This window comes from Dipodomys merriami, unplaced genomic scaffold (genome assembly GCF_024711535.1).
Source record: "Dipodomys merriami isolate MVZ:Mamm:240054 unplaced genomic scaffold, mDipMer1.0.p SCAF_112, whole genome shotgun sequence".
In the NCBI taxonomy this organism is placed as follows: Eukaryota; Metazoa; Chordata; class Mammalia; order Rodentia; family Heteromyidae; genus Dipodomys; species Dipodomys merriami.
The window spans coordinates 4,330,058-4,354,393 of record NW_027202405.1 but is presented as its reverse complement, the minus strand read 5'-3'; the positions used below and the strand labels follow the sequence as shown (position 1 = coordinate 4,354,393).

Below are 24,336 nucleotides of genomic sequence, written 5' to 3'. Positions count from 1 at the left end.
TTGTTGCTACATATGCAAACTGGATAAGAGTACTTACATCTACAAATATATAGACTGCTAAGGCAAATACATATTAGAGAAAACTTAATAAACAAGTTGGGCAATAATCAAGACTACTATAATAGATGGGTGAGACCAGACCTCCATTGGAGAAAGCAGGAGAAAGTATAAAAGCCAGAATGAGGTATTTTCTCCATTTTACTCCAAGCAAAAGTAAATTTTCTCTTTTGTATGTTTCTGAGAGAGGGCCTTTCACAATCTGGAGTGAGGTGACAAAGAAAGTTAGGATCCTGCCTTTTCATAGAAAATAGAAGATAAAGATGATTCCATTTTAAAGGAGTGGTACTCAGAGCTTTGAAAAAAGCATGCTTAGCTTAAAACTGAAAGTAGATGGAAATTCTGGAGACTCCATTCATAAGTTTTGCAAGTGCCCTAAGAAGAGGAGTGTGAGTCACCTGAAGGAGTCAGTCTAATGTTAGTCAAGCAGGGGACCATCTTGGTTAAGACATAATAAAGTGACAAGCGCTATTTGGCAGTAACAATTTTGCTTTGCAATGTCAAGAAGTCGATAGAGAATAATGTGCCTCATTAGGAAAGATTAAATGACTTCATAGCTTAGATTTTTGCTTTCAATTTAGTTTAGTTTTTTTTTTAATTCTCATACCTACATATATACTGGCGTCTATTCTTGTAATGCTTTTTACATGAAACATTCTTATCTCAAGTATCATGGCTGGGTGATAAGTATCCTCACTCCAGATATTTCCTCCACCGGTGTCAGTGATGCGTAAGATTCTGTTGCCACAGTCATTCCATTCCTTTGAGTTATGGAGGAGTTGTTCTTCATTTAAATGCAAATCTCCTAGGCCCTGTGTGTATGGGGTAACACACCAATCGCTCTCAGTTATTAACAAGTTAGTAAATGAGGTTTCCTGTGTAATAGTAAACCGAAAATGGTGTCCTAGGAAATGAGGCAGTAGGCAAGCTTAAATGAGGGAGGGAGCTGATAAAAATAGGTTTGACACAGGATGGTGTAGAACTGAGAGGGCTGGATGACATTAGTAAAATCCTTCCTTCCCTAGGAAGTATATAGCTCATGGGTGGACAAGGTTGTACACGAGGACCCAGAAGAAGGAGACCATAGGAAAGCTAAGTAATCATATTCATATCCAGAAACAAATAGGAATGATGAGAGATTATTAGTATCATGCATCAAATGAGGTAAAAATAAAAATGTTAAGAGATGCATGGTGGTATGGATTACAAATTGCACAGGATGAGACAACCAGGTATTATGTGGCTCTGAGAATTGACTGCAAATTCTTTTAACATCCCAATTTCCATTCTTAAAGATGGGTTATTGGAGAGTTTGTTGTATTCATGAATATTTATCAGTTAAGGATTTAATTTTTCTGGTGAAGTGTGTATCTTATTATAATGAAGAAAAATATCTTTCTGGTTATTTTTTGATATTGAGAATTTGTTTGCTTACGTCACTGTATCTGTGATAGATACAGTAAACATGGGATAAAGAAAAATAATCCTGGGACAATTATTTTTCCTGGGAAAAACAATCCTGATCCTTCCTGGGACATTTGGCTTTGGTAAAAGATTTGCAGCAAAAGCATATCTCCATACCATTTTGTCTTATAATGAAACAACAGTAACCACAGTAAAATATATAGACCAGCACAGAAACCAACACCAAGATGACTTATTTATATTTAGTTACAAATTAAAACTCTTTGAAGTTAAATTTATTATAGTCTACATGATATTTGCTATTAATATTAATTTGATATTAATATACATATATTAACCTGGTTACAATTTAAATATTCTCTTAATCTGGGGAGTATAGCATATTGGTAGTGTGTGTCTTGTATGTACATGATACTGCGTTCTTCCTCAATATGGCAACAAAGGTAATGTAAAATAAAATAGGTTGTCTTACAGAGGGCCCTGCTCTAACCACCGCATCTCTTTTAATGGCTTCTCCAGTCTGATCATCACTGTTTGTCATTTTTGCCCCTTAAAATATTTCTTAGTTTATTTGTAGTTGCAATCAATGTCTTCTCTGAAAGATAATTTGTCAGTAAAAAAATATAGCATATGTTCTATGTTGGTATCCTATACTTACCATGTTTGCTATATTAATCTTGGAATATACAGTCAAATCTATGAATGAATAAGGAAGACAATGTTAAAATACACCAGACAGGGAGACACATAGAAATAATTATTCTACAGAATACTATGAAATATCTAGGTCCTCTCTTTAAAAAAAAATTCACCTCAATCTACACACACTCACACACACACACACACACACACACACACACACATACACGCATGCACGCATGCGCACATGCATGCAAACACACACACCAACCTTTTCTTGTTGTAAGGATGATGTAGAGAGTTAACAGTTACCTGAGTAAGGTAATGAGTACATTTTCTGTTGAACACTGACACCTACTCCTTTGTGATTTCCTACTATCCCTTCTCCCTCTCCCCACCGCAGGACGTTGTAAATTTAATTTCCAACACAGTGTCTTGGGAATATTGTTGTTGCAATGAGTCATCTTGTGTCCTTATTTCAGCATTTTGTTATTCCCCTTCCTTTATCCAAATCAGATAAATGTATATACAAGGTGGAGGGTCCAGAATTAAAGACAGTGATTGCCAGGATAAACCAATGGAAAAATAAAAATAAAATAAGAAGAAAGTACTAGATACAGTACATTGGTGACAACAGGTCAACAACCAAAAAAGGTTCTGTTATTTCTGTATCTTGGATTTCATTTCAATTAGCATCATTTTATATGGTCATATATATAGCTATTGAGCTATTATTATTCTCTGCCAGGACTGTCCTAGGTATATATTAATTATTACAAATGAGGGAAATCATAGAGCCTATGTTTCTTCGGGTCTGGCTTACTTCATTTAATATGATTTTTTCCAAGTCTTTCCATTTCTTTATGAAAGGGATGATGCCATTCTTTCTGATAGAAGCACATAATTCCATTGATACACTCCAAACTTTATCACTTATATTCAACTCTTCCTGTTATTACTAAATTATTATAACTTCTTTTTCTTGCTTAAGCATAAATCCCACTTGACACTCTTGATATCTTTCTTTTTCTTCTTTAATCCATTCTCAAATTCTGTCCCTTCACCTTTGAAATATTCTGATTATAGGACCTTTCGCCCTCTCCATAAGAAACATCTTAGCTTTGGCTTTATCATCTCCTGGCTTCAAAGTACAGGTTGTACTGTAACCATAATAAAGACCTTAATAATTCCAGAAACATTAAAGCATAAACAAGCTTATGTCTTGTTCATGCTCTAGTCGTCACCGTTTCTCAGATGCTCAGACTGAGGGAAGTGCCCCTATGTGGCTTTCAACTGTATAGAGACTTATCTAACTGTAAAGTCTAGTCTCCACAGTGTAGAAAAGGCCCTTCCTGAACTCATGGCTCTAGATCAAGCAAACTCAGCATTTTTCACAGAGCAAAGCCATTACCTGAGTTTCTGATCACACATTTTCACCACTTCTAATCACTTATTATTAGCTTCATTTATTATGGTTCACCACTTAGATTTTGCTAGTAGTACACATTTTAATTTGCTGTTTCAACTGAGTTTTAGCTTCACTCAAATGCTACCAAAGTGACAGGTATAATCAATGTGTGAAGTCTTTAATAAATCATTGAAGAAAACACAGACAGAAAGATAATTAAATGTATGAGTTATTTTTCTTGTTTTATAGAGAATGTGAAAAGTATAAGCAATATGTAAAAAGTGATGGCTTCAACTTTGTTATAAAAGTGCCTTTGTGAAATAATTTAACCTTGGTAAGAAGGAATGGATGTGTGAATGAAAACAAGAAACAAGTAAGGCAGGATTTCCAATTAATACTGGGAAAAAAGTTAGTTAATTATTTGCAATAACTAGAATATGTTCAGATAAGATGATGTTAGGGGAAATGAACCCCAAGATAAGGACACAAGTGGTTTTTATCTTTCTTGCAATTGTTTCTAACATATTTATAAGGTGATTTTTTTTGTTGTTGCTTTGCATGTCCCTCCCCCACTGTATAGCCTCTGCTTTCACTGTATTTGATGTTGGTGTAATTTGAGGAGGGGAGGGAAAAAACAAATTGTTTAAATAGGGATACAGGTGGACCCATTGCAACAATGAGATGTACAAGATGCTATGTTGAAAACGAACTTTACAACTTTGGTAGAGGAGTGTAGTCGTGGAGATGGGAGGGTAGGGATGGAAAAACAAAGGAGGAGGCAACAATGTTTGATAAGAAATGTACTCATGTAATTCTAGCCCTTCTATATGGTATTTTCACGATGAAAAACTTACTTAAAAAAAGAAAGAGTTAAAGATGGCAGGTTAAAAACAGGTTTTTTTCAGCTTTGTGCATTGATAACACTATGCATAAAGTTCCCCAAGAGCTATCAAAGCTATGTAGGTATAGAATACAATCATCATTTTATTTTCTAAAGAAAAAAAGAAAAAAAACTAATGACTTAGTGAGTAAAGATCAATGATAACGTGAATCAGCACTGAGCATTTATAGTACTTTTTTCTATGTCCCTCCTATCCTATTCAGTTCATGAATGATTCCCCAAAACCTAATCATGTGGTCAGATGGGACTGAAATTATCATCAATGTGCTGTTTGCTCAACAAAACCCAAGTTAGATCAGAATCTTGTCTAGTGGCTTCTTTATAAAGAACAAAAGGAATGCAGTTGCTTTTTTTGTAAGATGGTAAGAATATTACTTGCCAAATTTATACTTTTCTTGTGATAACGGATCTTGAAAATGATACCAACTGAACAAAGAGGAAAGGTCTGGGAAATGAGGTAGAATTTTAAAGATACCCAAGACCCATATATCTCTGAAACCTATGATCTCATTGACTCTATGAAATTATGTTACAAACTTTATTAACTCCTATATATTAGTTTATGTTTAGACTTTGTAACTTCCAATCTAAATGTTTGTTACTCAAGTACATCTTCATATATGTGTGTATGTATATTATATAATAACTAGGAAGAAATGAAATATATTAAATAATGAGAGATAAGTATAAAGATATAGCAAGGCTTATACATTTGAGAGAATCTCAACTTACTGTATAATTTCTCATAGGAAGAGAATAATTTATCTGGTAGTTATAAGTACTTATAAGCTGATAACCTACTTTAGAAAATGAACAAATATATATTTATTTAATCAGACTTAGAAAGTGTAATCATACCTTCATACTTATCTATTTGCCAGTGCAGCATTTGCTTGTCAGAAAATGGTATTCTCACATAATTTTAAAGATTTTATAACTAAAAGCAGGAGTAACTCATATTTTCATAAATATAAAGTCTAAATGATTTTTTAAAACAGTATTTTTACAATAAAAATATATACCAAAAAGAAAAGATTCATACATATTGAAACTGAGTAATACATTGCTTTTCTTTTCAAAAAATTATTTTGGGTGTAGACTTGTATTTGGATTTTATTTTCATTGTGAAAAGATAGCATTATACAGCTGGAGAATAAAATTAACAGCATGTTTATCTCTTCACACTATTAATAAGCACAGCAAGACAGCTTAAGACAAACCAGACATAGCATTTCATATTGCTCTTACCTTTATTAACTTTGCTAGTAACTATGGTTAGAAAGAACCCACTATTTTCTGTATTTTAAAATAACCGGTTATTTACTAATATTGTCACTGGGGCCACGTCTGTATGCTTAGCACATGACAGGTCATAAGTCTGGATACAAGGCATTGAGTTAAAGATAAGGACTTATTCCAAAACCTGGGTGACCAAGAAGATGGAGGACCATGGTCTAAAGTTCATCTGGGTAGAATGTGGAGATAGGAGCTAGTATTTATGCAGGTAACACGTATTTGCAGACTGGTGGGTGAATTCTCACAAGAGGAGAACCCAGGTTTGTGCCCAGGCTGTTCACATGGAATCTTAATTGCTTAGGTGCCAGATGATTGCAGTTCTGCAAATTCAAGATACACTGTGACTATTTTGCTTACTTATTAGTTAGCGTATGAACAATTCATGTCCTAATACTCAATGGACAGGATTAATTGGCCAGAGAAGAAAGAGAAGGGTCAAGAGAGACTCAATTTTGAGACAATGATACTTAGCCTATTAAACCTCTGCTGTTTATTTCTAAATGACCTTGAGATAACCTCTGTATTATAAATTATATTTAATGTAGATCCAAGAGATTGTTAAACCAATAATCATTGTCATTATTGACAAAGTAAACTACAAAATGCTACTGTGGATGTACGCAATAAAAAATATCTAAGCACTGATAGCAAAAATGTAAATTAATACAGCAAGTAGAACAGTATGGCAGCTTCTCTAAAGTGAAGAATAGAACAATCATAGACTCAGATAAAGCTGCTTTGTATATAAACAGAGGACAACAACACATTAACATATTTTATGTCTATATTTGTTGCAGCACCATTTACAGTAGCCAAGATAGGATTTTCCCCTACATGTGCATCAGTGAGAAAATGAAAATTAAAAGGAGGTGTACATATACAACAAATCACTATTGAGTTATAAACAAAGCCTGAAATCCAATCATTTGAAATAACATGGATAGAACTAAAGGGAATTATGCAAAGTGACACAAAATATCATACACAGATAAACAAATACCTCGTGATTTCACTAATAAGTAGAATTTGAAAAAGTTTACATTGTGGTTGAAAGTAGAAAAAGTAGCTATCAGAAACTGGGAAGAATCAGGTGGAGTGAGCTGAAAGGTCAAGGTCCACTGTTCTATAGCATAGCAGGATCAGTAGAATTAACGCAAATATATTATGTATCTCAAAATTAGTTAGCAGACACAGATTTAAATGCAGTAACTACAAAGTAATGTTAATGTTGAAAGGAATAAACATGCTAATTGCTCTGAATTAGTAACTACCTAATGTAGAAGTGAATTAGAATGTCACATTGTACTGAATAAATATATACAAATATTGTGGAAATCAAAATAGTGAAGTGTTGGATTATTTTCCATGAAACTGGAATAGGAGTAAGAATGGATTCGGTTTCATAAAGTATTTTCTTATGGCTTTTTTCCCTTGACTGAACCCTCCCATCTCTTATTAGTTTCCCTACTTGCTTTAGTTTTTCTTACAATCTTAATATAGTGTAGTAAAGTTGCTTTGCTAAGTTTTAGGCTTGACAAGTTGTTAGACATTGAAATCCCAATGAGAAATATGCAACTCAAAACTCCCAAGGATATTGTCTTGAGCCAAACTTGGGTTCCAGGATATATGTGTGTGTGTGTGTGTGTGTGTGTGTGTGTGTGTGTGTGTGTGTGTGTGTGTGTGTGTGTGTGTGTGTGTGTGTGTGTGTGTGTGTGTGTGTGTGTGTGTTGAGTAATACACTCATTTTTGGGACTGTTCTCTTGAGCAAAGCAAAAGAGATTAAGTGGGAAAATGATGGAGAAATGTCTGGGTAAGGTATGAAGAAAGCAACCAGAGGACCATAGGAAATGAAGTTCGAATCTAGTCCTAGTTAGAAAGGTCATTGGTACAGTTTACCCTGGGGGCCCATCTGAGCAAGCAGTTTATTTTGTCAGGTAATTGAAAGCATAAGCACAAAGGGTTGACATGATTGTATCCATACTTGCTAACTCCTATGCCAATGTATGCCAGGGGCAAGAGAGCAAGAGAAATATTAAACAGATATTTTTGTTTAATATTTCAGTTATACCACACTGGCATGAAATAAAGAATAGCAAACGATGTACAGGGAAGAGATAGTCATGTAAAATGTTACAGAGAAAATTAACACAGCATATGGAAACGAAGGCTGAGAGAGAGAGAGAGACAGAGAGAAATCCATGCAAGTATGTCAGTTTCAATTTGTAGATTCTGGGGTGATGGATGAAGAGATGCCCATGAAGTGATATCTCAGAATATTGTTTATTAAATAATTAATATTCCAATTATCACCATGGGAAGAGGAATGAGTTTTAACTGACAGACATAGTTAAGCTGAAGTTGTTTCCCCTAACCTTCGCTGTTGTAGGTTCAAATTAGCCTAGGACAAACAAGCAATAACAGGAAAATAGACAAAAGGGAGTAGATGACAAAAAGTCAAGAAGCACTTAAGCAGATTTGGTAACAGGAATTTCATACATACGTACAGGGACCTCTGTCTTTTCATAGAGGTCCTATGTGCCTTTACACATAGGATAAAAATCCATGCAATGAATGGTTTTCCGCTAGTACCATTCAGACTTCAAATACACAGTCAAATCTCCAGCCGGTCATAGTCCCCACAGGGCTCTCGGGTTCCCACATGGGTACTTATTTTCAGAGTTTTTCAGTAAATTAAACTCTGCAGAGAATATTGAGACTCACTGTTTCCTCCACCGGAATTGTAAAGGATCAAAGGGGATGAACATCTTCCCATTGTTATGGTTTTTAAAAGTACTCCTAATCTGACATGTAGAATTAAAACCCCTTTGTACAGCTTCTTATAAAAAGCAAATGAATGAGATGTACAAGACGTTATGTCGAGAAACAAACTTTACAACTTTGGCACAGGAGCGGGGCGTGGGGGTGGGTTGGGAGATGGTAAGGGGAAACAAAGGAGGAGGCAACAATGCTTGATAAGAAATGTACTCATTACCTTGCGCATGTAATTGTAACCCCTCTGTATGGTATTTTCACAATAATAATAATAATAATAAAGAAAAAAAGAAGACCAATATTTTGTTAAAGCACGTTTGTTTCGTGTCAGCATTTATGTTGACAGTCAAAGTGTGATTGTTAGACAAGAACTTGGAGAACCCAAAAAAATGTTTCCTTTTTCTTCATTTAACCAGTATTCAAATATTTTCCACTCTTTTTTTCATATGGTTTCTTGGCTAAATAGGATTTTTTTCTTGACTAAATAAAGAACAAAGTAAATGATTCCATCCCTTTTTGTCCCACACTTAGTATCCCTCATCTATCATAATACCAGGAGAAAGCAGGTGCTGAATAGATTCATGGGATAAATGAAAGAAGCATCTTCTGTCATAGGAGATGTATTTTCACTTTTATTTCCTCTCAAAAGGATTTGCCTCCCCTATGAAGTTTCCACCTTCACCTTGTCTTTCTCTGTTCACTTTTGTTCACTGTGGCCATGGAGAGAAAAACTAAATATTGAATTCCCAGTGTCCTCTTCTGTATGCAGAGTCTTAATTAGCTTTTCAAACACATTGCAGATAAAACCTATTAATCCCCTGACCTTCACTGAATTCAAAAGTTTTTGTGTTAATTGTTTTGAGAGAATAATAGACAGTTTTGCTTTTTAAAAAGTCAATGCATCCCTTCTAGGAAAACTGTAGAAGCAGAAAGAATACTAGAAAGAATCTGTGCGTTTTACATCCCATTCTTTGCCCTTAATATCTGACTAGAGGAGGCATTTCTGAATTTCATGGAGATTTTTTTTTCTTGGAATGATGAAATCAGCTTTCAAAACATTACTTATAAAAACAAAAACAAAAAATTACTTCAAAGCCAGGATGACAATAAGAAGAATTTGGCCATTTGAGATAGTTGTGACTTTATGTACTGAAGACATAAGGCCACAGAGGAACAGATATCCTGACCTCCCTATTTCATGCCATATACTTTGCTTGCATTTTCCCTTAAAATGTTAAGATTCTCTTTAAAATGAGACTTGCACACTTCTAGTAGCATTCATTTTCATTTATAATGCTTCACATACTTGGGTATTAAAGATACATGATAAATTTTATCACTCATATTTCACAGAAAGTGCCTATAGCCCACATTCTCATTTGTTGGCTAGGGTAAAAACTTCCTTCTTATATGGGAAAAGAACTTGAACACTCTTCTGACTTGAAAACCAGGATGAAAACTTCACCTCAGTAACTGGGTGGCAAGGGGTGTTCCATGATTACCCCAAGTCAAGGGATGTTATTTCAAACGTCCAGTATGAATGATTCCAGGGATCTAAGCTTAAAGATTCTATCTGTAGAGCTTGAGCTTTACCATCCCTCATACATCATACTTTAGTTGAAAATAACTGAGAGCAGCTCAGTAAGTACCAGATTCCCTTATTGGAAATGGCCATGAGCAGTGGTCAATCTCTCATCTAGGATTTGGGACTATGGACAAGTCATCTACCTGTGCACATCCGAGCCATATGAGTTAAAGGAGCATGAGGAGGTAGATCTTCTGTGCATGTCTGTCCTCCTTAGAGTGGCAGTGTTTGTGCTGGAAGTATGTCATATATCCTCATCATTGCTTATGTTGCAGCATAAACAATGAAAGCTTGAAAACTTGGGCAGATGATCTTAATTTCTCCAGCTAAATCTAAACATTCAAAATTATGTGATCTGATTTAGCAACTTCTTGATTAAATAACTTCTCTCCCTGTTTCTCATTTTACACACACACACACACACACACACACACACACACACACACACACACACACGCACACTGGGTAGAACAACAGCTGAAGCTATATTTGACGACGTGAGCACAAATGAATTTTTTTAGCCTCCTTCCTACTGAGTTGCTGGAGGACAATGGTGTGAATAGCCATCGTCCCCTGCCAGCTGGCTTGTATTCCTAAACCAGGGAAATAATGTCACACTTGCCCTACCATATGGCAAGCTGCCTCTGGTTGAAATTATTACCACACGTCCTTATTACTGTCTGAATCCCCCACTTCTATTTGTGCAGTACACCTACCCAGTACTGGATGAGTTGAGTACTGTTAGTTGTGACAGCCAAATACGCACAATGAGGAATTAGCCTCAGACAGAAATAGCTGCTTTGAGAAACATTATTTAAGGGCTGAAGCAGTTCTGATTGTCATTCCTGGTGCCATTGCTCCACAAAGGCCGTTGGACAGGGCTATTGGTCTCAGAGCTGTTGCTCAGTTGGAAGACAAGTGCCCCTCTGCTGCTTCTTGTGTGTCCGCAGGGCAAATATATGGGATATGCAGTTGGCAGCTTGGCACTAAAGGCAGTAGGACAGTGTTTGCTCTTTCTGCCCCCTTGCCAGCTGTCTTTCTGTATAGGTTGGATTCAAGTGCTTTGCCTTTGACATTGTGCATTTAAATGCCAGCCCATGCAATTTACAGTACAAAAGGGCAGAGATACTAGGGGAATAAGGGGAAAAATATCTATTCTCTTTCCATTGGTTGACCTTTTGGGCTCTGCTTCATATAGCCATTAATAGAGCCCCTATAACCATATTTCTGATCATCAGAACAATGACAGAAATAATCTTTTATGCAGTGTTATTTACATATACAGTTCCCAGGCTTCATGCATTAGAATATAAAGGACAGTTTGCAGTCTGGGACTTAACACTGAAAATCATATCTATCTCATTCAACAGAAATTTCAATCAAATTTCATTCTGTGATTCTGATGATAGGAATCAAGAAAACATATTTCTGAATAAACAGGTAAAATATATGAATTATATATTCTTATAATTTTATTATGTAGGAGTTCAAGCCAACAATACTTGAATCTGAAAGGTATACTTAATGTGCTTGTTACACTTTGATCAAGAAAATTTCTAATTTGGAAGTATATAATAATAACAATAATAATATTCTGATTGGCCCAACAGGACATGCAAAACTCAAAGTAATGTTGGTGGTATAAAAATCACCTCAGATTTTTTGTTGTGTTTCTTTTTCCTCTCTTGTCTTCTCTTTCCCTAATAGGGTCTTGCTAAGTAGCTCAGGCCAACCTCAAACTTGTGACCCTTGTGCATCAATCTCCCGAGTTCTATGACCACAGGCATATGCCAGCATATTTGGCTTAAATTTGTATTCTTGATGAATGATTCATGCCATTTTAATTACTTTCCATTGAAGATTGCTCATCCATTCCTTTGTTCCTATCATGAACAAGGACTTCAGAACCTCTTCTAGGTCCTAAAACATAGTGGTGACAAGAAAAGACCTCACATTTATGCAACTTTCTTGGCTGGTGAAGGGAACAATCAACCAAGAGTATCATATTTAGAAGTCATATTGTCATGAACCATTTCAAGTGAAAGGGAATATAGAAAATGGAAAGTGTCATTTTCTTCGGGTAATCTGGGATCCTCCTTGAGATGTTACTTGTGCAGACATGAGAGAAGGAAGTGAGCATGGCACACATCCTTTGAAAGAGTTTTATACCAAGGAAGTGAAATGCTACCTAAAGGAAAGTCAAGGGACAGTAGAAGAAGCCACGAAATGGAATTACCCTAGCAAGGAAAGGACTGAGAGTTGAAGATACAAAGATGTGAACTGCTTGGTCATCATATTTCATCCCAACATAGGTTACCTTTCAAAAAGCCTGAGTACAGATTATTTTAAGCAACTTCAATAGTCAAACAAACAATACAGAAATAATAATAAAAAATTAAAAAACAAAACCAAAAAAAAGCAATATCATGTGCTCTTTTGGCCAGAAAAAAACCAACATTTTTTTAGGTGAGCAATTTGCCACCTCCAGTCCTGAGAAAAATAGCTTAATCTCCTTCTTGCTCTGTCCCTTTACCACAAGTACCATTGCACTCACTGAATTTTGCACAGGTAATGCTTTTCTTTAAGGAAAAGGAAAAATCTAGTGCCATCTGGTGGTCATAATCATGAACTTTATTCTGGAGTATGTACATGAAAAAAATAAAATTTAAGTTTAATTATAATGAAGCTTTTAGCAAGTCAGACCCATGGGTAAATAAGCCTACTGAGTGCATATAAAATTATAATAATCTTAGAAACTTTGATTAAAAAGCTATATGATTCTTTTCTGTTTTTAAGCAGTCTTTTAGTTCAGTCTAACATATAGTTAGTTTGGTGTCTGTATTCAATGCAGTGTTCATAGTATGCAATACATAAATTCAGGCTCAGTTGAAATGAAGCTCATATATATTCATCACTGAGGTACAATCTGTGTGTAAAATATGCATTTAGGATGCTCTTTGAATCCAGAGAGTCACATTTGCTTTATGGGAAGTTATTATTGTGTGTGATTATTTGGCTTGCACACTGAATTCGTTTGGATAGTGTTTAGATAATGAGTGTAGATCAATTTATAAGAAAGAAGTAATTATGTTTTAGCATTACAGAGTTTATCCTAGATCATGTATTTGACTACTTAGCTTGTAGTCATGAGTGAGTTAGTTATCTACAAACTGTGTGGCTAAGCCTTTGGTTTTCTAGCTGGAGAGAAAATAACAGTGAGGGTATTATAAGAGTGATATGCAGATTTGGTCAGAAAATATAGATAAGAAGCCCAAGAGGTACCTGATATATTGTAAGTCTATACATGACCAATATTTTAGTCATTATTATGTATTTTTATACCTCTGCTTTATAAACGAGATCAAACCATATCTCATGAAAATCTACATAAAATATGTAGGTTATAAAACATAGTTTAATCTGATAACTCACGAAGTATTTAATTGAAGTTATTGTTATAAAAACCATAGTTCTCTCAGAGCCAATAAACATTGTTTCTACTAAGAAGCATCAAGAGCACCAAAGGGGACACACTATTGAATGCCTAGCAATTGTGTTCCAAAGCCTGAAGTGGCATCTGTAGAGATTAGATGATCAATACAGTCTTAGTGAATGAATAAATTAGAAAAGGCTTCTTAAATATACAATTTATCTACTTTCACCCTTTATCACTGCTTAAGTTAGTCCTAAGTAATTTCCAGCCAACTGAAAGTGATATAAATTAAAGATATTGTATGAAGATGTATGAAAATCTGGAATGATATTCAAATAAATGTTATTTCATTTTTACCTGGGATAATGGCCAAAAAAGTACTATCACAGAGTTCTCATTTTTCAATATGAATATAAAAGATTCTTGGTTATTACTAAGATTGGGTATTCTTAAAAATAAAAAATGAGCATAGGTATTATGTAAATCATTCAATTTGTACATATTGGGTATTTCCCTCATACATAGTATAAGTTTGAAAATTTAACTCTCAAAATAGCAATTCCATTGTCCAATTTTCAAGTTTGAGGTTGGGAGATTTTTTTATTATTTCACCTGTATACTTCTCTTTTTCATATTCAACTTCAAACTTCTCTTACAACATACAGCCTCAATGATTTCATTTACCAGGACTTAAAAAAAATGATATCTGTGTACATACATTAACTGTTTATTAAATGAGCTCAAGAAAAATGTCAACTGTCTGCTAATATTTAAGATTATCCATAGAAGTTCTCCATTTAAGAATTTTAGTAAATCTGGGACATGTGATAATTCCTACTCTCTCAATTGCAAATTTATACAGACTCTCTGGAGTGAATTCCTCTTAAACATAGAGCAGTGCTTATTTTGTATTTTAGTGATAGTTCAGTGGTCTCTAGAAGTTTGAAAACAAAATATAAAGAATTTTATAACCATCAGATTAACCATGATTCTATATTTCCAAAAGTCATTTAAGGGCTATTTATTGAGACCAAGAAGAAATGAATGCTAATGTCAAAAAACTCAGCAAGAGTTCATCAAAATAAAAAAATGTATGTGAAATTAGCCTGAATTCTTTATCAGAGAGTGAGCTAGAAGACCATAGAAATTGGGTAGATGTGATGTATGTCTATAAAAACTATTCAAAGATGGCTTTGGGATTTATAATTAGAAGGAAAGACATTAGTTGAATGAAAGGGAGAGCTAGTAGTTCTTTAAACTTCTAACACTTAACAATGGACAATTCCTACCTAGAACAGAAATATTAAGATGAGCAGTAGGCTTCATAACCTCTCCTGAGTCTCTAGGTTTCATTATTCTTGTAAAACAGTATTTTGGGGGCCCTGTTGAATGTGCCCTTTATGCAGAGAGAGCTTATTCATGACTCGTCAATGGTTTTTGACACATTTGCTATCATAATTGTCAAGCGTATCTTCAAAGTCAATAATATTTATTACAGCTTTATGTAAAAAACACATTTAAGAATGCTTGCTGGGAACTATTTTCACTTGCCAACTGGTTATATCAAACATCATCTTTTCTGTTGTTGAGTGCTTTTGCCTGCAATGCCTTAGTTATTCCTGCAGAATCCATTTTTCTCAGGCTGTGAAGTTATCATTTCAATCTCAGCGGAAAGAATTAATGCTCTCCCAGATGCTTAAGTTACTCCTAAGTAATTTCCAGCCAGCTGAAAAACATTTCCTGAAAGTTTAACTATCTAGTCTCATAAGCTGGTTCATATCACCGGCTGTGATATGCTTTACTCTATAAAGTACAAAACCCTCCCAGGTAGTCTTCAATGTCACAAAGGATTCTATGTCCAAGACCACCTCTGGCAGTGAGCCCTGCTCTCCTTGGCTCAGATTGTGAATTGGTTTTGTTAATCCTCTTTATGCTGTCCTTTGTCTCCTTCAAATATCTTTCTTCGATTTCCACAAAATCCATTTACACAAATCATTTGTACAAAGAATAGAATTAAAAAGAATTCTATGGGTAACAAGATGTGTACGGGAGAGAGCTCAGGAACTGGCAAGGCAGACAAGTACAGAGAAAATAATGAATCTATTATTGAAGGTCCCTTTCCACTTCCCCAGGTAGCCTCCAGCTATGTATCATATCTTTGCCTCTTCCCTATCCTTCTCTTCCTAGTTTGTCTTCCCAGTTCACTTTTGTGTCTTTTATATTTATTCATGTGTTTATCTATTTATGTATTTTTGTACAAATACTGGGGCTTATACTTAGGGCCTGGCTCGGTCCCCTAGTTTTCCACTCACAGCTGGCTCTACTACTTGAGCCATAGCCCTAATTCTAGTGGTTTGGTGGTTAACACAAGTCTCCTGGACTTTTCTGCCTGGGCTGCCTTTGAACTTGGATCCATAGGTGTCAATCTACTGAGTAGCTGGGATTATTGATTTGAGCCACCATCATCCAGCTTCAGCTCACTCTTGGATACCCTAAAAAAATCCCAAAATATTTCACTAATGTTCTACAGAAATCCTGTTTCCCCTAGCCTCTGCCCAGCACCCCCACTCCCCTTTTCATCTACAAACATATAACATTGCTTTAAGTGCTTTTTGCTCATCAGGCAATTGTTCATAAATTCAGCAATATTTATTGAATACCAGTTTCATGCCAGGTACTCTTCTGTTTATAAATATCAAGTTGGGCCCTCCATTACTTTAGAATAGCAATGATTGTTAAAGTGTCTAGCAGGGTGATGAAATATGTTAGCAACCATGATATGTCATAACAATACTTAGTTTTGAAGCAAAATTTAGGAATACATTAACACTCTAAGAGAAATGAAAGCTAGAAATGTCAGAAAAATGAAACCTGTCTTCTTAACTGTCCCTCTTAATTATACATCCTATCTTACTCCCCCAAACTTCACCTTCAGTGCTGATATTTATGACCCTGAAATAAACATAAACAATGATACCAGACACTAGAATTTTAGCAAGACCATATATAAATCACTCTGCTCATAATGAATACCAGTTCTTCTTTCTATTGACCCTTGAACTTGTACATTGTTGCTGCTGTCATGAGTGATCTGATTATATATATATATATATATATATATATATATATATATAGACATGCACACACATATATTATGGGTGTACTGCACATCTATACTTAGAATGTTTTGATTCTGATTAATTAAGGGAAATATAAATAAAAATTATGGTGTGGGTTGGTAATATATTTGGCTCATTATGTTTCTTTTTTGATGATTCCATTAGCACTTGCTGTAAAATTTACTTTGCATTTTTTTGTGAGTGCAGTGAGCAATATTTTACTGTCCAGGTGCTCAGTGGATATAACAGGGGAGAAAATGCATGAAGTTCTGTGTTGTTCCATGGGCCTGGCTGAACATAGACTTGTCTTATCATGTCCCCAATAACTGGCCCACTGCTCAGGGCCTCCCTAGCCTCTGATCCAGTTCAGAGCATCCTAACTGTCCACTAGGACATGACCATATTCTCCTTATCCTGTCCTGCACAATATAATCCGCATCTTCACATCGTGTGTTCCACACCACATGGTGTTACAGAACACATACCTGTGCATCTCTGGTCATTTCACTTTTCATTTTCTTGTACTGAAACTTTGTCCTTAGGAGAATTAAAAAGCAAAAACAACTTCATTTTAGTGTTCATATGTTTCCCAGTCTATCTCCACACTCATCTATTGGTAACTGCTTCCTGTCATCTTCTCTGTCCACACAGAATTCTATGCAATTGTTTAGAGGCATCCATTCTCTCTAAGACCTTTGGAACCAAGATATCTTTGTGAAAGCCTTCATCTTTACCTCTTGGTTTCCTCTTTGGGTAACTTTTATTCATGTCAGAGGCTGCAGTTATTATGTCTGTAAAATGTCATCCCTTGATGTGTCCCTCAATGGATAGGCATTATTTCACCTGTTCCCAGGGCAGAGCCTCTAGCCTCTCTCCACATAGAACGCAATATGCACACTGAACTGTCCTCACTGCTCTTGAAGGGCTTGGTAGTATACTTTAACTGGCAGAGCTTGGCACAAAGCGAAGTGAGCATTATGCCTTGTACAAAGTAAAGGTGAGTTACTAAATGTTATATATAAATAGACTAACTTGTTTCTCTGATAGCTCTCAAAAATGACTAAGGAGAAAGCACACCGTTTTGAAGTGTCTATTATGTTCCAATTACTATGCTTGGTACTTTTCATAGGCCGTCTCATTAATTTCTCAGAGCAAATTGAGTCTTTGAAAACCCAAGCATGTTCAAGTATTTAAAATAGTACATGTCAAAACTAGGACTCAAAGCTCAACCTTTTAGACTGTAGTGTTTATGTTCTTTTCATCAATCCACATTGCTTTTGAAGTCCGTATTGCTGACTACAGTCTTTCTTCTTGGCTCAATTAAAGGATATATGTGTATAACACCTTTACCTATACAAACATATAATATATATGTATTATATCCTATGTAAGTACTTGAACTTCATAGGTATGAAATACACATTTGTTAAATGATGAGCTAAGTCACTATATGGTATGATTATAGAAGGTAGAGTTAATCTGTTTATTTATTTATTTATTTACTTTTCGTTGGTAGTGGGGCCTGAACTCTAGGCCTGGGCACTGTCCCTTAGCTCATCAGCTCAAGACTAGTGCTCTACCATTTGAGCACAATGCTACTTCCGGCTTTTTCTGCTTATGTGGAACTGAAGAATTGAACCCAGGACCTCATGTATGCAAGGCAAGCACTCTACCACTGAGGCACCTTCCCAGCTCCCAATCCATTTATTTTTTGAAGGAACATCACTAGTCTATGTTTTTACTGAGTGCTACATTCAAGAAGAGTTCTATCACTATTAGGAAACAATGAGCTAAGTTAGATCACTAGTTGGTCTTCTGGGGAAAGAGGTACTTTTGTTCTGGTGGGAAAAATGAGATGTCCAGAAGCAAAGTCACAGTAACTATACTTGCTCACTTCCATATGAAGAGAATCTCTAGGCTTCCAGTTAAATGCCCATTCCAAGTCAATCCATACTCTTTATGCTGGGGACAACTATTCCCTAGGTACATCCATCCTTCCCTTAACCCTCATAGAAAGGAAGTAATGAACTGACATGATACTCATATAAGGAAATCAACATTTAGATTTAGCAGCCCACTGACTTATCTGGATAACCAGTGTATAAGTGGATATTAAAAGCATTTTGACTCAAAAATATAGCACAAATGTCTGTTATAGCTCATCACAAGTGAAAGAAAGTATACACTTCTAAAATAAATAAGGGTTGATAGCTGAATGGCTCAGACATTCAGTGCTATTGTATCTTTAGTATAAAAGAATATATACACACATATAGATATGCTTCTCCATGAGCTAGAAATTACAAGCATATATAAAAATTATTTGCAAGCCAGGTGCCGGTGGCTCATGCCTGTAATCCTAGCTACTCAGGAGACTAAAATCTAAGGATCTCGGTTCAAAGCCAGCTCAGTCAGAAAAGTCTGTGAGACTCTTATTTCCAATAATCCATTCAGAAAACTGGAAGTGGCGCTGTGGCTCAAGTGGTAGAGTGCTAGCCTTGAGCTAAAGAACTGAGGGAGGGCACCCAGGCTCAGAGTTGAAGCCTCACAACTGACAAAAAAAAAAATCATTTGCAAATTAATTGAGTACTGTTACATACTAATTTTGAAAAAAATCCTCAAATATGTATCAGTTGTCATTTCAAGTATTTTGCTTTTAGTTGATAAAAGTCCAATGAGACTGAATATTATATACACATATATAAATTAGTCAAATATTGTTTCTCTGTCTTTGCTAGAATTGTACTCTGTAATAGTGATTCTCTTTTGTTTGAGAAAAAAAGCAGCACTATACCTTTTTTTTTTATTATGATTGTGAAAATACCGTACAGAGGGGTTACAATTACATGAGCAAGGTAATGAGTACATTTCTTATCAAGCATTGTTGCCTCCTCCATTGTTTCCCCTTCCTATCCCTTCCCATCTCCCACATCCCCTTCCACCCCCACCCCCAGCCAAAGTTGTAAAGTTAGTTTTTCAACATAACGATTTGTACATCTCATTGTTGCAATGGGTGCATCTGTATCCCTATTTAAACAATTCATTTTCTCCCTTCCCCTCCACAAATTATACCAACATCAAATACAGTAAAAACATGGTTTCCCTTATTTGCAATAACTAGTATATGTCTGAAACAAGGAAAAACGGTCAGATAAGTTGATGTTAGGCAAAATGAACCCCAAGACAAGGACTCAAATGGTTTTTTTTCTTTCTTACTATTGTTTCTAACCTATTTCTAAGATATTTCTTTGTTGCTTTGTATGTCCTTCCCCCAAGGTATAAAGTTCGTTTTTCGACATAACGTCTTGTACCTCTCATTGATGCAGTGGGTCCACCTGTATCCCTATTTAAACAATTTGTTTTTTCCCTTCCCCTCCCCAAATTATACCAACATCAAATACAGTGAAAACAGGGATTATATCTTGGGGGAGGTTTTTTGAAATAGCATCAGCTTACTCAAAGACAATGTATAATTACACACCCTTATGCATTATAAAACCTTAACCATTTTCTAAGATTTTAATATTAAATGTCTTTTCCATTTTCCTTTACTCAATTGGCATCTTTTGTCTCAAAAGTTGTTTGATTTATGTTACCCACAGTTACCCAATTCCTTTCCCAGTAATTTTCCTTATACCTGATTCTTGACTTTTCCCCCCTTTATATAGCAAAGTTCCACCTTTGGTTTGATGACTTTAGTTTTCCTTCCACTTCTTTTTGCTCTGCATCTTGGGTGTCATCCCACAGGAAAGTGCTGTGCTCTTCTGACATTTCAGTAGGAGAATTTTGGGTTCCAGATGCATGTGTCATTTCTTTCTTTCTTTCTTTTTCTTTTTGGTTGTGGGGCCTGAACTCTGGGCTTGGGCACTGTTCCTCAGCTCTTCAGCTCAAGGCTAGCTCTCTACCAGTTGAGCCACAGCACCACTTTGATTTTCTAGTGGTTTATTGGAGATAAGAGTCTAAGAGACTTTCTTGCCAGGGCTGGCTTTGAACCACGATCCTCAGATCTCAGCCCTCTGAGTAGCAAGGATTACAGGCGTGAACCACTGATGTGAGCCATGGAGCCTGGCTCCTAAATGTCATTTCTTCCCAAACATTTATTGTTCCCTATGCTTTTCCTGCTCCTTGCCATACATTCTGTGATCTTACTAGGTTAGCTTTCTACAACCAAGGCTTCTTAATGCTTTTCTCTCCATTATCTGCATCTTCACTCTGTTTAAACAAAGCCTCACCGTGTTCTGTTGTGCAAAAAGAGCTTTGGTTGATCTTCCTTCTATTTTCAAACCATTTGGATTGTTTTTCTTTGGCATGTTTGTCAAATGAGCTGTTCTATCTCCCTCTCATACTCCTTAGTGACAAGCTTCTTCCTATTTTCATTTTTATCCTAAACTCAGAATATTAAAAAAAAATCAGATGCCCACTGAGTATCAAGACAAACTTTTGTTTTGTCTTTAAGCTTATTCCCTCATTAAGTTTTTTCTCTTCTGATCTGTTGAAATAAACATTCGGTTTTATTCTCACACATTTTTAACCAACATATTTCTTGATGGGGTAGAAGCTAAGACTTGGTTTATCAGTTGCTTTGCAGTAATTTACTTTAAGAACTTCATTGTCATTTCCATATGGATGTTTTAGGATCTCCATATTTCTTCTGGGAATCTTCCTTTCTGGAAATGTCAGCTTGTTGTTGTTCATTTGAAGCTTTTCATTGTTTCAAACTTAACATGTATTACAAACTTTAATTATATTACACAAAACAAGTCCTTGTTATTAAGTCTCTAATCTACCTTAGTAGAATAAACAGCCTTTTCTTCTCCTCTGTGCATGACAAACAAATCTCATAATTTGATGAACATTTTTTCAAATAAATAACTCTCATTATTTTAATTCTGCTTTGTTGATCATGTGTCTATACTAGGTATTAGGTAAAGCATTCCAAGGATATTTTCCCTGGTTTATATGCAACCAACTTAAAGCCTTACGTTTGGTGGTCATTTAAGATGCTATCTTTTCAAAACATTGCTTAAAACCTGCAATGGTTCTTAATGTCATAAGGGAAAACTCCAATGTCAATTATTTGCATATTTTACTTTTAAGTAAGGTTTTTAAAATTCTGTTTCTCTTAAAGTTTAAGAAAATAAACATGAAGATAGTTTGCTTGAGCAAAATTTGATTCAGGAACCAGAAAGCACTGAAAATTGAAAGAATTTCAATTTGTTCACTGGAAAGTGAACCTCTGTGGTTGACGCACAGAGGTTTCTGATCCAATAACAGTTCTCTGGTACAAAAACCATGTTCCTGAGTTGGGTTTCAGAGTGTTTACACTAATTCAAATGGTAGAAGTTCAAGCCAATGGCCTTCTTCTACTGAATGAATTTAACCAACTTATTTCTTATTAACAAATTTGACTCTTCTCCATCTTGGACTCACTCATAATTCAAGGAGAGTGCATTATCTTTCATTTGTCTTGTAGCTTTCTTTAACCAATCACTTTGTTGATAATATGCCCTGTTTCTTCATCAAATCTTATTAATAGTTACCCTGCTTAAAAATTGTTGATCTCTACAACTCATATTTTACCCAAATTATTTTACATTTTTCATGAGGAACCTTAACCAAACAGTGGGTAGAATTAATTCTTACATTTAGGTGCTCTAGTGTCTTACTATAAGTGAGCACTGCTTCACTAAACAGAGAGAAGAGTAAATGACAGACCTCAGTAGCTACTGAGAAATTTTTTAACCAAATTGTATATTGTTCAATCCCTAACTTATTTGTTCGTCTTGATGACTGAGTGTAGTAGAAAGTGTTTGCTTTGATAAAAATAAAATTACTTTCTTGATTCCCTGCCCTCTGTACAGTATGTTCTCAAATAAAATAAAATTAAATTAAAAAAAATAAAGAATTTTTTTCTTTGGAAATTATTTTCATTTATCATGGTATCAAATCTGCATTATATAAACCTTGAGAATGTTACAAGAAATTTCTCTTTAAATGCGATTGTCACATCTTTAAATTTTGACATATATAGAATTGTAGAGGGAAAAAAAAGACTCATGAAGTTTGAGTAATTTGTGAAGATAATTGCTACCTATTTGATTTAGAATTCTCAGGCATGTAACGCTCATGAATAACACCTTCCATCTCCTAATTATTATTCATTTATTCATGCAAGAACATTGACTAGATTTCTGCTGGGTGCCATGAACTGTGTTCAAGCTTTGGGGAGAGAGATAGGTAAAATAAGCCAAGTTTTCTCTATCACTAGCCTTACCTTGTATATTTTCCTAGGGCTACATTACATTCAAACAGTGTTCTTTCTTATTTTCTATAAAAGTGGAAAAGGGAACGGTTTTATTCGAGGATACCGTTTACTGATATTAGAACAATAAGACTGCTTTTACAACTGCTGAATTTAGCGTATGCTGTTTTACCATTTTATTTAATAAGAAAGCCAGTCCTGACTCAGTGGGTAAATGCAAATTTAGGATGTCTGCCAACAGGACTTCCTTTGATTTTTGCCACTGAAACCTTAACTGAAGATATAGAAGAGCCAGAAATTTGGAGGAATTTGTATGCATGTGTGAGGGAGAGAGAAAGAATGGTGTGTGTGTGTGTGAGAGGGGGGGGGGAGGGAAACAGACACAGAGATTTTATTTTCTAAAATAAATTATTGAGTTGATTATTTATAAAATTATTTATTTATAAATTATTGATTTGTTGATTTATTTAGCTTAAACAGTCCCAACTAAGCCAGCTTCTGTGTCTCATGTTTTTAAATCCCAGCTAGATGTTGGAATGCATAGATTGGAGGGATTGATTTTTTAGGCCAGCATGGACAAGGAGTAAGTTAGACTCCATTGCAACAACAAAAAGTGAGCATGAGGTCATCCCTGCTATGAGGGAAGCTGAAAGAGACTAAATTCTACCATGGCTAGGGCAAAAACTCTAAACCCTACTCACAAACAGCCAATGCAAAAAGGGCTGAGGACATGTCGCAAGTGGTATATAGTTCTTGACTAGTAAGATGCCTTGAGTTTCAAAGTCCAGGACTGCAAAAATGAAATCCAATTAAAACAAAGTAAAAGAAGCCAAATCAATTCTAGAGTTCTAGACAAGGAAGTACATTAGTTATAGGTGGAACTCAATATTGTTCTGAAATCATATAGCATTTGTTTTAGTGAAGTGTCATATTTCTATTGAAAACTTGTTAGTGAAATTCAGATTTCTCTTTGATTCCAAATTATTTATGAAGTCTATGCATCACCTAAGAAAGTTTGTCATGTTAGCTGGTGAGGATGCTTACTTTAAAAATACTGTTGAATAAAAGAGAATAATTATCAAGGTAGTTGCCAATAATAAAAACAAATCATCATGGTGGTAAATTCCTTTAATCTCAGCTTCCTGGAAGGTAGAGGCAGAGAATAGAATTTCAAGGCAAGGCAAAGCAAAAGTTAGTAAAATTCTATTTCCAAAATGAAATAAGTAAAAGTTCTGGTGAGTAGCTAAAATGGTAGAGCCCTTTGCCTAGAATCAAGAGGATTTGATTTCAATTGCTACCACTATCAAAACTCTGTATGTGTGTGTGTGTGTGTGTGTGTGTGTGTGTGTGTGTGTGTGTGTGTGTGTGTGAATTCTTCGGATACTCTTACTTGAGTACATTCCCCAGGCTTTTAGAAAATGGCTACTGAAGGTAGAACT

General features: G+C 35.3%; 1 protein-coding gene across 29 annotated transcripts in view; it reads left to right on the top strand.

The window, feature by feature from the left end:
- Window positions 1-24,336, top strand: part of LOC138822567 (triadin-like) — a 180,900-nt gene that overhangs the window by 45,174 nt on the left and 111,390 nt on the right. The gene's annotated exons all lie outside the window — the stretch shown is intronic.